Source organism: Lathyrus oleraceus, chromosome 7 (genome assembly GCF_024323335.1).
Source record: "Lathyrus oleraceus cultivar Zhongwan6 chromosome 7, CAAS_Psat_ZW6_1.0, whole genome shotgun sequence".
In the NCBI taxonomy this organism is placed as follows: Eukaryota; Viridiplantae; Streptophyta; class Magnoliopsida; order Fabales; family Fabaceae; genus Lathyrus; species Lathyrus oleraceus.
This window is the reverse complement of record NC_066585.1, coordinates 201,257,907-201,273,738: the sequence shown is the minus strand read 5'-3', so window position 1 is coordinate 201,273,738 and position 15,832 is coordinate 201,257,907. Positions and strand designations below refer to the sequence as shown.

General features: G+C 36.5%; 1 non-coding gene across 1 annotated transcript; it reads left to right on the top strand.

Annotated features, from left to right (window-relative positions):
- Nucleotides 1–905: 905 nt before the first annotated feature.
- On the top strand, nucleotides 906–1,012 carry LOC127109946 (small nucleolar RNA R71). Its single transcript, XR_007797189.1, has one exon. It is a non-coding gene; the product is annotated as a small nucleolar RNA R71 (small nucleolar RNA).
- Nucleotides 1,013–15,832: the final 14,820 nt, after the last annotated feature.

Sequence of the window (15,832 nt, the reverse complement as noted above, 5' to 3'; positions counted from 1 at the left end):
CCGATGGTAGTCAAGATATGGGGGTATGATATCAGCAGCTAGATAATTAACAAAGTACGCATACCATGGTACGTTACTTACAACTAAGGATTTTTGGAAGTGCTCATGAGGGCCTAGGCTATCGTCTTCAATGGCTTCTAGTTTAGCTATTAGTTTATCATAGGCAAAATCATCCTTTATGGGTACGAAGTCTGGTTTCAGGTGTTCTAGCCTAGAAAGGTGATCAACTACTACATTTTCAATGCCTTTTTTATCTTGGATATCTAAATCAAACTCTTGTAGTAACATAATCCATCGGAGTAACCTGGGCTTGGCATCCTTTTTACTTAATAGGTAACGAATGACAGCATGATCGGTGTAAACTATAATTTTGGCTCCTACTAGATAAGATCTGAATTTTTCTATAGCAAAAACTACAACTAGTAGTTCCTTTTCAGTTGTTGTTCTTATAGGAGAAGTTTAGGTGATTCTTCCATCCAGGGTTATAGCTATTCGAATATGGGTTCCCTTGGGCGTAGTTCACTTGCTCAGAGTTGGTGTCGTTTAAGAGACTGCATTCTGCAGATTGGTGTCCTTTGGTTCCACATATCTCACAATCCGACGAAACTGCAGCTGTAGTATTCAGGTTTACGCACATATGCTCAATCTTGAGGGCCAACGCGTCCATTTTAGCTTGCATCATGTCTATAGAGCTTAACTCATGTACTCCTCCTTGGGCTTCCTTCTTCTCAATTGTCGCTCGTTCAACTCCCCATGATTGATGGTTTTAAGCCATATCTTCGATGAGGGCACTAGCTTCAGGGTAAGGTTTGTTCATCAGGGCGCCACCTGCGGCAGCGTCGATGGTCATCTTAGTGTTATAGTGAAGTCCATTATAGAAGGTCTGAATGATTAACCAATTTTCTAAACCATGATGTGGGCATGCTCTTAACATCTCTTTATATCTCTCCCAAGCTTCGAACAACGATTCTCCTTGATCCTGGGTAAATCTGGTTATTTGGTTTCGAAGAACGGCGGTCTTACTTGGGGGAAAGTATCTAGCAAGGAATACTTTTCTAAGGTTTTCCCAAGTTGTTATGGAATTGGGTGGAAGGGAACCCAACCATGATAGGGATTTATCTCTGAGGGAGAAAGGGAATAATCTTAAACGGATTGCCTTAGGAGAAGCTCCAGTGGTTTTAAAAGTGTCTGCTAATTGGAGAAATATTTTTAAATGTTGGTTTGGGTTCTCAGTAGCAAGACCTGCGAATTGTCTCTGTTGCACTAGTTGCAACAGGGAGGGTTTAAGTTCGAAATTATTAGCTGGGATGGTTGGGTTTACTATACTTGAACTAGGTTCTTCGTTGGATGGTTAGGCGAAATACTTAAGAGGTCTTTGATTTTGATCTTCGGCCATAGCTCTCCTAATTCTATGGAAAAATAAACGTGCGCGAGCGTAACGTTCAGGTTCCGCCAGAGGATCTACTAAGCTTCCGGTGCTACGAGTCCTTCGCATTGACCGACAGGTAACAACCTAAGTCTAAACGATATAACAACAGGGTACGAAATTTGACGAAATTGTTCCCCGACAACGGTGCAAAAAACTTGATGCGTGTTTTTCGCAAGCATACGAACGCGTCAGAGTAATATAAAAGATTGCCGAATCCACAGAGACCAAGTGTAAATCTATCGTTATCTATTGTTACGGTGTTTATCTAAGGTAATCGAAATAGGGTTTTTAAGAATGCACAATGAAAAATAAAGTATTAAATTAAATTCAATTAATAAAGATAGGTTCGAATGTAATTCACATAATCAATTAATAATCCAAGTACTTGCTAATAGAATTACTTATGGGCAGTGTTTCCTACTTTGAAAAGAACCAATTTAATGGGAATTGTCGCTTTCGCGTATTCAGAACCGAGTTGTACTCCCTAATCAAACCCTCTTATTGTCACTTATAAAAAGGCGCGCATTACGTTAGACTAGTAAACCTATTTTTAAGAAATATAGTGTCGTGACTAAGTTGAAAAGTATTTTGACCTAGATTTCTTAACCAAAATAGGTTCTCACGAACCAGACTCTAAACTTATAAACGCGTCCGAAAATACTTTTAAAATGACTTTTCTTTTGAAGTTAAAAACTCCTAATAAACTAAATAAAGCGCTTTCGCTGTATTTGAAATAGTTAAAAACAACTAATTTAAACAGACGTCGGACGACTTTTGATCTTACCCAACGAAAACTAAGTGTGGGAAAACTTAAGTTGAAAGTCAAAAAAGCTCTTAAGTGTTTCTACGAACAATTGTACAGATTATCGGTTCAATTACGATCCTTACATTCTAACCTTTATAGGTTTATCCAGACATGGTAAAGTAAAAACGCATTTTAATTTTTATCATAAAAACGGATAAATAAAATACTTTAAATAAAAGGTAATAAGTGCGAGTGCAGGAAAGTAAATAAAAGTAGTGCGAGTGCGGAAAGTAAGTTAAAGTAGTGCGGGTTCAGGAGAGTAAATAAAAGGAGTGTGGTGTGCGAAAGTAAGCAAAATAAAGGCAGTGCAGGAAAGTAAACAAAGTAAAGGCAGTGCGGGAAAGTAAACAAAATAGAGGCAGTGCGGGAAAGTAAACAAAGTAAAGGCAATGCGGGAAAGTAAACAAAATAAAGGCAGTGCGGGAAAGTAAACAAAATAAAAGCAGTGCGGGAAAATAAAGTAGACAAAAGGTAAAGCAATAAAACCTGCTCCAATCGGAGGGTAGAATAAAGTGCGAAACAGAAATGAAAATGGCGGCAGAATTAAACTTCCTTCCACAGTGCTCCAAACTCGATTACAGACTCGATTACACAGTGTGGCAACACTCCGATGTGAAGCGATTACCACTTTTACACGATACTGATATATGCCTAATTGTAACTAAGTTTGGATGCCTAAACAAGTGAAATCAAGGCTCTATTTATAGGCAAGAAAAAACAAGGAGATTACAAGGATGCCCATAAGTTTGAATTTGGGAGCGAAACATTTTTGTTCTTGTGGCGCCAGCCACGACATCATGGCGCCCGCCATAGGAGTAAAGTGCAGCACCCAAGTGGAGATCGTGGGAGGCATGGCAGTTAAGGAGATGTTGAGATTGGGACACGTCATGGCTGGAGCCATGGCGCCAGCCACAGTGGGAGCCACAAGTGTAAAATGCTGATTTTTTTGGCTTTTTAGCTCATTTTCGCTCCTTTTCTCGATCGGGGCTCCAATTAGACTGGAAACCTGAAAACAAAGAAAAACATAGTAATAACATAACAAAATAACAGTAAAACAACTAAAATGCATGCGAAATCGGAGTCAAAAATACGGTGAATTTTAGTGTCATCAGTAGCAATCTCATAACTCATATTAACTACCAAAATAACATTAATAACATAAACTCATAGAAACACCCCAATCAACTCACACAATCAATTACTCATTCACATCAACTCACATAAGAAGGTAACTCAAACTCATTACAAATATGTATGCAATGCTCGACTCCTCAACTCTGTCAATGCTCCTCACAATCCTCTCTCTGAACCGTACTTACAGCATAACTCTATATGCATATGGTACCAATACTTTTGAATGATTAGAGGTTTGTTATTGATTTAAATCTTGCCATGATCCCCTCTTTGTATTAGGCCTCCCCAAGGTCCTCTCTCTGAATTGAGAGAATCTATAACTCACGAATGCATGTAATGCAAATCAACTCTATCAATGTTTGTCACAGTCCCCTCTCTGAACTGGACTCGTCACATCTCAACTGTTACTCTCTCATGGACGCTCCCCATGAAACTCAATAATTCTCATTATCAACCAATTAAGAAACAACTAAACATAAACTCAACCGTTTCATGCATAATCATTATCAAATCAATCAAATGCATTGATTCACATCAAACAGAAACACATAATCTCAAATAATACATGACAATACCGATTAATTGTGAAAACAACACATTGTCACAAAATTAACTCGAAAACAACTCAATTATGCGTTGTCACCCTCTCCAGGGGACCTATAGCTCGTTGGGCGAGTGTTTGCTAGGCGAACTTTAATCTCGTTGGGCACGCATCTCAGAAACCATAATTCCTCACTATGGATATCTCGCTAGGCGAAGTTCATCCCTGTTTGGCGAGATCGTTCATATTAGAACCTAGAAAAAAAATACAATTTTCCACCATTTAACCCCTATCAAAGCTCTTATTAAAACCCCAATCAATCCCAAACGCACGAAATTCAATCATACATGTTAGTATCGTACTAAAACACTCACATAGGCAGAAATTAACATATATTACATTGATTTGATTAACAATCATAATCACCTTCAACGATTGCAACACAACTCATAAAGATGGTGTAAATTCCATAAAGATGGTGTAAATTCCATAGACTCAATGGACATCATACCGAGGATTGCTAAAAACTTAATAAGGATTTTGAAAAGTCAATACAAGATGGGATCCTCAAGAAATATATGAAGGGTGAATCCTTTAACCTAGCGCACATACCTAGTTTGCGCGGGAAAAAATGTCAGAAGCCCCAGGTTAAACAAAACCAAAGAGACATCCAATGGCGAGGGCATCAATGGGATACATCACATACTCAACACCACAACGGGAGGATTTCTCAGAGGTGGCGAAACCAGATTTTCCTGTAAAAGGTATGCTCGTCAAGTCCTTAACATAAAAAAATTCACTGAGATAGAGAATGTGGATGCACTATAGGCTATGATTGCCTTCACGGAGAAATATGCGTCTGAAATCCATCCCAACAATGATGACCCCATGGTTATCTCATTCAAATGTGAGGTATGAGACTTTGAAAGGGTTCTGGTGGATCAGGGAAACTCCAATGATATATTGAATTGGGACACCTTCGAGAGACCGTGTCTAGGCCTCGAAGACTTTAAGCCTTTCAAAGGATCACTGGTCGGATTTTTAGGAGAATAGGTGCAAGTTAAAGGGTACCTGACCTTGAGAACCACATTTGGAGAGCAGGACCAAGCCAAAGAAATAAAGGTTAACTATCTAGTCATTGACGACCAACCTTTAATGGAATAAGAGTCATTTTATCTACTTCGTATTTGTGCATGAAGTACCCATTCCCCAATGGGCGAGTAGAGGTTATCCGAGGAGAACGCGAGATTTCTAGGTAATGTTACACCGAAAGCCTCAAGTTAAAGACTGCACACTAGGATAAAGCCGCCTAGAGAGGCGGGCGAGGGCAAGGAAGCTTCCTATCCGACCTAAAAAGATGATGAAGTTTAAAACCTAGAGAGGATGACCCCTCTTTTGGAGCCATTGGTGTAGTTATTTTGTTTTGTTATTTGTGTACTTAGTTGGCAATTTTTTTATAGGCGATTATTAAGACTCTGTCAATTGTAAGGACAAGGTGTTTTGTTTAGGTGCACTTTTATCCCTCCTATATTTTCATGGAGCAAGGTATTTAAATAGGTACCTCATTCCTATTTATTTACATTTGTTGGTTATTCCATATCTTTGTAGAAAATCCAGGCTCTTCACAAAGCCTATCACAAAGGCAAATGTGAGAACAATATTTGGTTTTACATTTACCCTAATCGTTTTATCTCGTGTGTAGGTTTTGCTAACAGGTTATGATTCTGAAGATTTAGCGTGTGACATCATCAAATTCTAGACACAACATACTTTGACTCTGAAGAGATACAAAAGTTCTTAACAAGATTATGTCAAGTTCTTGAATGCTCTTAGACAATGATTCTGATGAATGTTTGTGCTAAAGCTTCTGACTATGACTCTGATAAAAGAGCCTCTGAAGATTTGTCAAGCTCTCAAGATTATGCGCTCTCAAGTTTGAAGATTCTGAAGACTCTGAAGACCAGGTTCTGAGGAACTGTGTTAAGACTCTAAAGACCAAGGTTCTGGAATTTCTCTCAATGAAACTTTTGATCTTCCTAAACATGCTTCAACAATATTTATTCAGAAGCCTGTGAAGATAAGATCAAAAGGTTTTACGTAAGGAAAATAGTACACAACACAAGATCAAATATTCCTTCAACTACCCTGATTTTGTGGGCTAAGAAATGTACTATTGTACCATTTTGCAAGTCGTTATTGTAAGACCCCAATTTTGGCCCTAAGATCCCTCATGGCCCATATCATATCATATCATGGCCTCAAGGATCATTGCATACCCTAGCTTCCCTCCTAGTGGGTGGGATACCTTGTGAGTGTGGTTCTTGATCACCAAGCATGTATAGCATTTGTATGTCATTGCTTTTCATATGTTTACTAACCAAATGTACAAAAATATTGTCATCTAACCTTGTTGCTTGCAGATGAAGCAATCATCAGTCTATCAGTCAAATCAGGCCTTGAGCAATAGGTGGTGACCATTCTTGAAGAATTTGGACACCATAATCAATGATCAAGAGTTCATATAACTTGTGATATCATTTGGAATCAAGATCTCAATTGGAAGAGGCTTGGAATTCATCAGAACATGGCCCAGTCAAGAAAAGTCAACAAAAGTCAACTGTGGCCAACTGTGCATTTAATCAGGGATTTGAAGGTGTGAGATGGTTAGAAATGTCTCATTCATGTCCATATAAACTTCATTTGGCATTTCAAAGACCAAGGATGAAGGAACTGAAGTCAGACAGAAAGTTTCCCAAAATGGCCAGTGGACCTGTAATTTCAGCTGCCCAAAATGGAAAGTTTTCCTCCTCAAGATAAAGTCATGATACAAGCTTCAAATCAAAATTTGTCTAACATGAAAGTTGAAGATCTTGATCTCACCTTTCCATAAAGTCCAAGAACACTCAATTCCCATGTATGGTTGTCAGGTTATGGCTCAGTGAATTTCAAAAAAGATCCGTAATCAGGAGGGCATAACTACCACATGGATTGTCCAAATTGCAAGTTCTTTATATGCACAAACTCCATTTGCTATGTACTTTCATGGTGCATAATTGGATTTCTTCAAAATTGCTCAATGCAAAAGGTCAAATTTCATCTGGACTGTTAAATGAACCAGGGGCAAAATCGTCCAACTTGTGAAATAATTGGAATTTTTGAGTGGGGACTTTTGCAACACCTCACAAATGGCATTTGAAATTTGTTGGAATATTCACAACATGCCTAGGCCTTGTGGTTTGGAAATTAGCTTTTGAAATGAATTGGAAAAATGGACACATAAGCCATCACATGGTGAAAATGCAAAATATGAGGAATTTGGAATTGAGACCTATGCCATCAGCTTCCAAATGATATTTGTGGTTTGCTTGAAGTGATAAATTGCTGCTACATCGCTTCTAATGATACAAGGGCAAAAAAGGCCAAATGCATCATAAGCTTGATTTTGGCTAATCTCATTTTTTTGACTAATCTTGATTAAGTGGTGGATTAGGAGCAAGTATATAAAGATAATTATAACAGAATTCCAGGGACTAATCACAATTCAGAAAATCTAACAGAAAAACTCTCAATTTCTCCCATTTTTCTCTCACTTTTTTCACATTGCATATTGGCATTTTTCCAATTTTTCACCAAGAGTTCTTCAAGTTTTGTGCTAATTCATGGTGGATTCATCATCTGTACTTGTTTTGGAAGTGCTGTTTGCAGGTATAGGATCAAGAATCCTTCACAATTCATACTGTCCAAGCTTGCATCAAGGAAGAACAGTTGACAATTTCCAAGAATCGGAGCTGTTTCGAGCTACAATACGCATTCTATCATCTTCTCCACGCTTCAACACGTATCTGTTTCCACTCATTGAAGCGAAACGCGCACGGAATCCACGGCTGCACCTCGAAAAGGTTAGGATTCGACTATCACCATTCTCAAAATCATTGTGTGGTTCTTGTAGAGCATAATGTGTAGATCGTGCAGCACTTTATAGAATTGAAAACCGTTAGCTTATGAGAGAGAAATCTGAGGTTGAAGTTTAGATGCGAGATCTTATTTCTATCGATTCGCCTTGTACGGTAATTTCTGGACGATTTCCTTAGCGTATCCTTGATCCTCGTTGCACGCCGTTTCCAACGGATATTAGTTTGTGCGATTTGGTGACGAAATGATCGAAGTCGAGTTTGAACATGGATGAACACCTTAGGCCGCGCGAAGAAGACGATAGAAAATCTGGAAATTCCGCGTTGATCCTGTTGCTTGCGTTTTCATTTCGAAGTGGCTGTTTCCCGCCGGTTTCGTCCACTTGCGCGCCGCCACGTCATTTAATGGTGCTACGTCGTTTCAAGCCAGGCGTTAATAATTACCATTTTTGCCACTCAGTCACAAATTAACTAATTAATCCTAATTCCATTTAAATAATTATTCAATAAATATTTTAAAAACTTCTAAAAATCATAAAACACTCAATACTAATCCAAATAATTTGGGGATTTTTTTGTTAATCTCCATTTTTTCTCTACTTTTTTATAGAATCAAAAAATAAAATAGTGCTTGGTAGAAAAATTAATTGGTATAGAGGTCCTTATAATGTACACAAACTTCACAAGCTTTGCCATTTTAATTGTAAAATCACCATACATAATCCAAATTAAATGAAATTTTAGATGTAGGTTCTTGACTCATTTCTGGAATTTTTGACATAGGATTTGTATTTTTTTAAACCTCTGGTTTTTTTACTATGATTTATTGAATTTGAGTGTATTGAAATGTGACACAAAATGATATGTTGAGTTCCCTGTTTTTTTTACCACGCTTCCCTTTGGCCTATGGCCTTATTTTTTGCATGTAGCACCATTAACATGTTAACATTCACTGTGATTTTTCGTGGATTTTTATAATCCATTTCCTAATTGATTAGGATTTTTTCTTGCTGCCTAGCATTTTAGGGCTTTACTTGTGTAACCTTTTATATATATGTTGCCAAATCTTCATCCCTAACCCTATGACCATGAAATTTAGTAGAGTGTTTCTTAACACATTAAGCTCTCATTAGGCTTTGGTCCCATCCATTTCCCATGTAATGTCACTGTTTACCATTGGATTGAAGTTGATGTACATTTTGTAGCTTCATTTGATTGTGTTTTTGCATGCTTTGTCATGTTGAATTAATTCCCATAGCTCCACTAGTCCAAATGGCCTGAAAATTAACATGTAGCTTGTTGAATGTCCTCTGTTTAGGATATAATTTTTGTGGAATTTTCCATGCTGTTTTGGTATTTTTTGTGATGTGATCTTGCTGGTTGCTCATATGTGATTTACATTTGCTTCCTTTGCCTTACATGATGCATAAATTGAAATAGGGGCATAGTTTGGATTTGGGACCAATTGGAGTCCCTTCTTAATTGAAATATCTTGGTTTTGATCATGATTTACTTGCTGTTTTAGGATTTTTCCATCCTTTGGACCCTAGGCTTGGCCTAGTGGTCTTGTTACTTATGTTTGAGCTTGATTTTGGCTTTTCAGGTTAAGAAGTTAATGATTAAAGGAATTGTTTCACATTTGGGATTATCTTACTTGACTTGTAAACTAATGTGGCTGTTTTGTAGGATGTTGGTTCACATGGACTTGGTGCTATGCACATCATTGTTTAATTGTTGATTGATTCTTGTTGTTATTGTTTGGTTTATTGTTGGGATGCTGATTCTGTTTGATTTTTCCAGGTACCCTTAGTTGCTCAGTTCTCTTAAGAACTTGCATTGCTTTGCTTATAAGCAATTGGCATTGAGGTATAGAACCTTCTTCTTCATGTAGTCTGGAGACCCGGCTCGTTATTTGGCCGGGCAAATTGTCTGAAGTCCTCCTTAAGAGGCATTGATTGTGATTGTTTATATTTGTCCCAAGCAGGAAAAGTCCTTTTAAAAGGCAATTGGTGGATATAAGAGATATGTAGCCTATCTCCCACTATTCGGTGTGTCTTCTCCTTGCTCCCATTACATGGTTGTAGCATTGAGATCCAAACCCAAGATCTATCGAGTCAACAATCGGGGAAAGAGTTCCATCTTTCTGAACTCCCCCACATTCTTATATTTACATGCTCTCTCGGACCTGAGATAGAAGCAATGAGGCACACCCCTCATATCCTTTCATCTGCTTCACCTTAGCCCCTCAATGGCAAGGTTAAGAGCGACACTTACCTCTTACAATGGACTTTCATAGTCAAACCTTTTGCTTGAGCCTCATTGAATGGTTATAGCGTGTGCTACTTGAACTTATGTGATTGATTACTTGATTCATTTATACATGATTACTTGATTGCCATTGTGCATTTACTATCATTGATTTGCCATTGTGCATTTATCATCTTTGTTTGCCATTAGTGCATGATCATCTCTTTTGTCCTTGTGACATTGATGTTTTCCCATTGAGGACAATTGTAAGTCCATATTGATTGGCTTTTGTTCCTGTGACATGGAAGAGATAGAGTGTAAGACCTCATTGGTCACTCATATCTTCTTTGCTCTTTGTTTGAGCATTGTTGTTGTATGTGAGGATTCATTGTAAGTCCCTGTGATGTGGCATTTGTATTCCTAGGATCATACTGTGGAGGTTAACATAAGTCCAGATAGATTGGCAGTTGACTTCCTTGTTTTGTTTTTGTTTTATTCTGATGGAGATTAGTGTAAGTCCATAGAGTGGCCTCTGATATCCTTACTTGTTTTAGGAGACAGGTATAAGACCATTGAGTGGCATCCAGTATCCGCTTTTATTTACTTTCATCTGTTATTATGCTCATATTATTGCTCATCTGTAGCCTATTCCTAAGGACCCACTTGAATCATCTTCTATATGATTTCAAGAGGCGAACCCTTCTAAGAAGTTTTACATTCACTCCACCAATCCATTCATCCCATTGTGTCCTACCTTTTCACACATACTTTTAAAACTTGAAATAAGTGTTGTGCAAACATTCTCACTCTTTCCAAATTAGAAACTTGGACCTTAAGTCCACGATTTTTCAAACTCCATTTTTGTAAATACTTCATTTTGAATTGACTTTAACCATACTTTGACCATGTTTTTGTAAATAATTCCAAATCAATTAACTTCACCCATTCAAATGATTTTGTGGCTTTGTCCATGTTTGTTAAGATTTCATACATTAGCTATAGGTTTGATTTACCCTAGTTGGTTGATATTAATCTCACCTATTTGTCCTTAGTAGATGAATTGTAAGTCTTCCTTGCCTATTATAGGGTTAACCCCTCTCTGGCAAGTTGAAGCCTTTCTCACATGGTGGACTAGTTGTTATATAAGGTTGAGTTTTCTCCCATGGGTAACGTAAAACCTTAGAGCTCTTGTTTTAAAATTGAATCCACTAACTTTTGGAAATTTTTAGCCGAACTACGGCGTTTTGATCCTTACCTTTGATGGAAGGTACGTAGGCAGCGGGTTCATCCGTTCAAACCCAATAAAAATTGTATATTCTTTTCTCATCATCCCAATCATGTTTGCACATTACTTATGTCATAACAAATAATAACTTTGTACAACAAGTGTGAAAAGGGCTCCCTAGGAGTACCTAGGACGTAGTGGGTGCCTAACACCTTCCCATTGCGTAATTTACCCCTTACCCCGATCTCTGATCTTTTCATTAGTTTTCTACGTGTAAAACTTCTTAGGTTTTTGTTCGCTTTTTAACCAGTCCTTAGGATAAATAAAAGTGCGGTGGCGACTCTATATTCATTGTATACATTGCTTATGATTTAACCAATAGATCATATAGTAACGAATACACCGCTACAGTTATGCATGGCTATAGCTGCATTTTGGTATTTCAATTCTACCCTCCAACGAATATTTTCATTGCTTCTATAAAAGGGACTTGGAAGAATGAAGAGGCTTCTATTTCACTATGTTCTACACACAACGCTTTTGTTGAACTGAGTATTATTTTTGTGTATAGAGAAAAGAAAACACACAAAGATTTTGTTCATTATTTTGTGATAAATTCATTGTACTGAAAGTTTGTGTAATCTTCTTTCTTAGAAGAAATCTTGTAAACACATTTCTTATAATCTCATTGATTGAGTTTGTATTACTTGAGTGACTAGGGTATAGTTAGAATTACTCGAGAAGACATTGACAGGTAGTCTTTGTGTGTATGTAATAAGTTGATTATAGTGGATTAAGTCCTTGTGTATAAGGCAAAATCACCTTGGATGGTTGACTGGAGTAACTTAGTTAATAGTGAATCAGGATAAAAATAATTGTGTTATTTTATTTTTATTCTTGTTTTATCTTTGAGTGTTTTGGGTACGAAAAGTTTTGATCTTAGAAACCCAATTCAAACCCCTATTTCTTGTGTTTCTTGCCACCTTCAATTGGAAACAGAGATCTGGTTCGGGTATTGATAAGATTACCCAACACTTAATTGTGTCATATAAAGATCAAGTTTGTGAAATACAATGACTGTTATTCCACATGTAGTTGCTCTTATGACTTCTATTTTTGATGGAGAAAGATTTAATTATTGGAAAGATAGAATATAAAGCTTCTTTCTAGGTCATGATGTAAATCTATGGGATAAGGTAGTTTATAGTTACATACATCATGTATAGGCTAGTGGAAACAAAAGAGAAAGAAGAGTGATGATGGAACAACAAAAGAAAGATTATAAAAATCATCACAAAGCTAGAACTATCATGCAGAATGTAATTTCATACACTGAGTATGAAAAGATCACCAACAGAGACACTGCAAAGTCCATATTTGGATCTCTAAGGATGATTCATGAAGGAAATACCCAAGTTAAAAAAAACCAAGGCACTTGCCTTGATTCAGAAATACGAAGTGTTCAAGATGGAAGACGATGAAACTATTGAGAACATGTTCTGAAGGTGTCAAACTCTTGTTGCAGGACTAAATATTCTGGACAAAGGGTATTCTACTGATGATCATGTGAAGAAGATTACCATAAGTCTACCTAAAAGATAGATACTTATGGTAACTGCATTGAATTTATCAAAGGATCTGAATAAAGCCTCTCTCAAAGAGCTTATTAATTCTTTAAGAAGTCATGAAATTAAGCTTGACGAAGATGAGCCCAAGAGAAAGAGAAAATTTGTTGCTCTGAAGCATTAGGGAAATTCTAAAAAGACTAAAGCTTTTCATGCTGAAGAAGATGAATATTATGAAAAGGAATAAGAAGAAGAATATGAATTGTCTCTTCTTTCCAAGTGTGTCAATCAACTCTGGAAGAAAAGACAAGGAAAATTCATAGGACAAAGAAGAACATGTGGTCGTTTTGAGTCTAATTATGGATTAAATAAATTTGGATCCAGAAAAGACATCACATGCTTTAAATGCAAGGAACCAGGTCATTTCAAGAATGAATGTCCCAAGTTGAAGAAACATAGTCCTAAGAAGAAAGACTTTAAAGGGAAGAAAAAAGGTCTGATGGCTACCTAGGATGATTCAAAATCTTCAAAATATGACTTTGAGGAAGAGAAAGCTAATGTTACACTAATGGCATGCACAAAAGATCCTAATGAGAAGATTCAATCAAAATCAAAATCTGAGTCAGATTTTGAAGAGGTATTTGTTGAACTTTCTCACTTTGAACTTGAACCCAGTTTATCAGAAGTTATGTAAAAGTATGAGAAGCTTATGAACAAATACAAGGTTCTTAAAAATGTTCATGGATCTGGGTCAGAAGCATACTATAAGCTTAATAAATCTTTCTTAATTTTAAATGAAGAATACTTTATTTTGAAAAATAATAACTCTATGCTTCAGAGCAAGAGATCCAAACTTAAGAAGGAAAATCTTTCAAAAGCCTCTACAAACTTTGATGATGTCATAAAGAAATATGATAAATCCTTCCAAAAATTTCTTTCTAAAAGCCTAAATAGAAGCGTAATGGATTCAATGATTTATGACGTAAGCAGAAGAGAAACAAGAGGAATTGGTTATGATTTTGATGAAGAATCCACTTCTGAAAAATATGATAAACCAAAAATTATTCACTCCCATTTTGTATTTTCTGGTAAACAAAATGGTTTTGTGTCTAAAGGTAAAACCTTTTCAAAACCTAAAGCTAAAACAAAAGCTCATTCACATTTCAACCATGCATAAATGTATTATTATACTGCATAAAAACCCAAGTTTGTTAAAAACTCAGGTAAGACAAACTAAAAAGGACCCAAAAAGTTGTGGGTACCTAAGGATAAGATAATATATGTTGTAGAGATCCTTAGAAGCATAATTAAGACACTAATCATGGTACCTGGACTTTGGAAGCTCGTGGCACATGATGGGAAGAAGGCATATGTTCCAAAGCCTAGAACATAAGCCTGAAGGCGTTGTTGGTTTTAGAGGTGATTATAAAGGAAAGATCACTGGCTCCAAAACTTTAGGTAACAGTTCTCTCCCTTTTATTACTAATGTTTTATTAGTTGAAGGGTTAATGCATAACCTTATGTCCATAACTCAATCAAGTGACAATGGTTATGACATTATTTTTAATTAAAAGTCTTGTAAAACTGTTAGTCAGAAGGATGGCTAAGTTCTTTTCAATAGAAAGAGGAAAATAACATTTATAAAATTCGACTTTTTGATTTAAAAAATCAAAATGTAAAAAGTATCATGTCTGTAAATGAAGAGCAATGGATGTGGTATAGATTATTGGGCCATTTTAGCATGAGAAGGATTTCTCAGCTAAATAAGCTTAATTTAGTTAGAGGCCTTCCAAATATGAAGTTCTCTTCAAATGCTCTTTGTGAAGCATGTCAAAAAGGAAAGTTTTCTAAAAATTCTTTCAAACTAAAAAAAATCTTGTTTCCATCACCATACCATTAGAACTTCTACACATTAACCTTTTTGGACCATTGAAAACTGCTTCTGTAAATGGTAAGAAGTATGGACTAGTCATTGTTGATAACTATAGTGGATGGACATGGGTTAAGTTTCCAAGGCACAAGGATAAGTCACATTTTGTGTTTTCTACCTTCTGCTCTTAAGTGCAAAATGAGAAGGATCTCAAAATTGTTAAAGTCAGAAGTGATCATGGTGGAGAATTTGAAAATAAACTTTTTGAAAATCTTTTTGATGAAAATGGAATTTCCCATGATCTATACCGCCCTAGAACTCCACAACAAAATGGAGTTGTAGAGAGGAAGAATAGGACTCTATAATAAATCTCCAAAACCATGAATAATGCGATCGTTATGGCTAAGCACTTCTGAGCAGAGGTAGTCAGCACATCATGTTACATTCAGAGCAAGATCTCTATAATATCTATTTAAAGGTAAGACTCCCTATGAATTATGGAAGAACAAAAACCCAACATTTCATATTTTCATCCTTTTGGATGTGATTGTTTTATGTTGAACACTAAGGAGAATCTGAACAAGTTTGATTCTAAGGCACAAAAGTGCATCATGTTAGGATACTCTTAACACAAAAAAGGCTATAGAGTATATAACACTGATGATAACAATAATTTTTTTAGAGAACAATTTTGTACCCTGTAAGACTCCAATTTTGACCCTAAGATCCCTCATGTTATCTCATCATTTGCATTGGCTTTGGGATCACACCTTGGTATCCTCCTTACCCCTCATTCATTGGGTTTTCATTGGGAGAGATCAATAAGCATATTTGATTGTATTACACTTTATTTTTATTTGTTTATAAACCAAAATGCCAAAAATATGTCAATGTATAGCTTCATTTCATTTGTAGGTAGTGTGTGCATCCACCAATGCCTCATCAAGCTCACAACTAGGGTTTGAGAACCTTAGTGCAAGAGATCAATCAAGAGATGGTTCAAAATGGTTCTAGACATCTTATATGTATCCATATGTTCTTCATTTATCATTTTGATCAAGAATTCATCAAGAGTTTGAAGCTTGTTTGCCTTGGAAGCCCTAAT